This window comes from Otolemur garnettii, unplaced genomic scaffold (assembly GCF_000181295.1).
Source record: "Otolemur garnettii isolate 467f Iridium unplaced genomic scaffold, OtoGar3 scaffold00109, whole genome shotgun sequence".
NCBI lineage: Eukaryota > Metazoa > Chordata > Mammalia > Primates > Galagidae > Otolemur > Otolemur garnettii.
Genome location: NW_003852504.1, coordinates 7,180,582 through 7,182,908, shown reverse-complemented (window position 1 = coordinate 7,182,908; position 2,327 = coordinate 7,180,582). Strand labels below are relative to the sequence as shown.

The 2,327-nt window shown below is 43.4% G+C and overlaps 1 long non-coding RNA gene across 1 annotated transcript; it reads left to right on the top strand.

The window, feature by feature from the left end:
* The first annotated feature begins 576 nt into the window (after positions 1 to 576).
* Positions 577 to 1,951, top strand: LOC111727498. Its single transcript, XR_002775049.1, has 3 exons — positions 577 to 774; positions 1,111 to 1,241; positions 1,679 to 1,951. It is a non-coding gene; the product is annotated as an uncharacterized LOC111727498 (long non-coding RNA).
* The last annotated feature ends 376 nt before the right edge of the window (positions 1,952 to 2,327 follow it).

The window sequence follows — 2,327 nt, the reverse complement described above, 5'->3', positions numbered from 1 at the left end:
ATTTTCTAAAAGAAGTGCCTGCTTAAAATTACATTATTCCATCTAATCCTATCTCCAGTAATTCGTGTAAGTTTGCTTTGAAAATGCTGGAAAATTTGCCAATTATGAATAAATATATTCACTGTCAAATTGAGTGCTGTCAGTTATCTGGGAGTACAAGACATTTGCAGGTCGTGTTGTACCGTTTCATCTTTGAAGCAAAATTGTGTATTTCATGTACTCTTTTTCCTTTCAATGTCGTGTTTCTCATGGCCTCCAGGTTTTCTTCCACAGGAAATCAATGACTTTATAGATTTCTCTATGCTCACAAGTAATCACAAATGTGGTCAAGGGAGTGTCTAGGCAGAAAAAGAGTTGTGTGAAACAGGCTACTCCTATTGACCTGCTCCGGGATGACCTATGTGAAAGGGTCAGTGGGCCCTCTGTACAGCAGTGCTATTTGGTCTGGTGATACCGTTCATGCCTTCTCTGTTTCACTTTGTATTTCACTCATTTGGCCTACCTGGCACGGGCTGCATCATTGTGTGCTTAGCCCACACCAGGTACTTTGAGAAGCTCTTCTTCATGAGGGTGGTAAGACCTATGTCCCAGCCACCTATCTTGTAAGTTTCCATATGTGCACCCTCATTGGTGCTAGGCTGCCACCCCTTTTCTTTGCAGATATGGACAGTCACCATCTCCAGGACCTGTGGTGGGAAAGTCCAGGACTGGTCAGAATGTGAGCCTATGTGACTAGTGTGGAATTGGAACTAACTGTTGAGAGTAGAAAGACAGGTAAGAGCAACCTTGTCCTGTGTGAGGGGACAGGTGGTGGGCAGAGGGCAGCACCCATCTCCTGTCAGCTGTACCATTATTTAGGAAGGTGTTGAAACCTCTTTCCAGTGCCTAAGCTGGGAACTACCAGGAATGTTAAGGTCTGTCCATGGCCAATGCTAATGAACTTAGTGAGATAGACTCTGCTAGGGACTGAAATCTTTTTGCTGGCATCAGTAGTGCTCCCCTGTTCACAAGGGGTGCAGGCAAATTGAATGTATTTGAATGTTACCATTGAAAAAAGCTTAATGTACCGATTTGACCTTCAGTGTTTTGATCTTACCATCCCATTTGGAGACTTTTGCAGTAACAAGCAGCAGCAGGAAGAATTAGAATGTATGGTGAAAAATCAACACCAGGAACGCCAGGCATTGTTGGATGCTGCTCAGAGGCCTTTTTATGTGTGATGCAGGAACACTGATATGAAGGTGATGTATGCCAATGTGTATCTGTTACAAGGAAAAATGTGGGACCCCAAAACAAAGTAGCTAGAAGACACTAGTCATCTGCCAGTCTACCTCCAACATGGAGGGCAGGGCTTTATTTCCTCAGAGAGTTGGAGACACAGATTGACAATGCAAGTAATGCATCAGTCAGTGCTTTCAATCTTCACCCTGTCATGCACTGTTGGCCTGTTCTTTCCTTTGCAGATACTGGTGGGAGCACACAGCCTGTCTCATTCACAGAGTCCACTATCTAGTTCCCATGGCCCTTTCTCATTATCATATTTGAGTCTCAGCTTCTTCATTTGTACAATGGGAATTATACTGTGACATGATGCATGTTGTGGAAATCAACTGTGATCATAAGCCACGCTCCCTGGAGTTGCCCGTAACATCATTGAAATGTCTGTTCTGTTTCTCAGGGCCAGCAAGCTTCCTCAGGAGTTGCTGGAGTATCTCCTTGGAAAACACACCACTTAACCATGCTGTGAAGGAACAGTCAGCCGAGGACCCAAGGCTTTTCCTTCTCCTGATCCATATTCTGGTCTTAATACCACAGACACCCTGCATGGAGGATGACAGGACTGAGTCCCAGGGATTGATCAGATGTCTATTGGATGTGAACTGTGCATTCTGAAGTTGGCCTTCTGACTTGTTACACCAGAGAAGTTTCTGTACTTTCTTTTTCTCTGTAACTCATTTGTTTTCTGTGTGGTGATTTCTTCATTGAAATTCAGGTGAAGAGATTTGACAATGTGACAAAAGGTAGTCACGTGCTAAGTGGAAACATGCACTATTCTAAGGTGTTTTCCCAGACACTTCCAACTTTAGTCAGTGGGTCCCTCTGCTTTCTCTACTTTGCTGTTGGTATAAATGTCCTAGAGAAAGGGGCATCACAGATCCTGAAGTTCACACACCTTAGGTCAAATTCTACAGTTCTTTGAGACTAGACACTACAATGTCTACATTTTATGTACCACATTGTTGTCTGTGTCATCTGATTTATGCCTCTAATTGGTTCAATTATTTTTAAAGATGTGGAACATGGCGGTCATACTTACTTCCTACTCA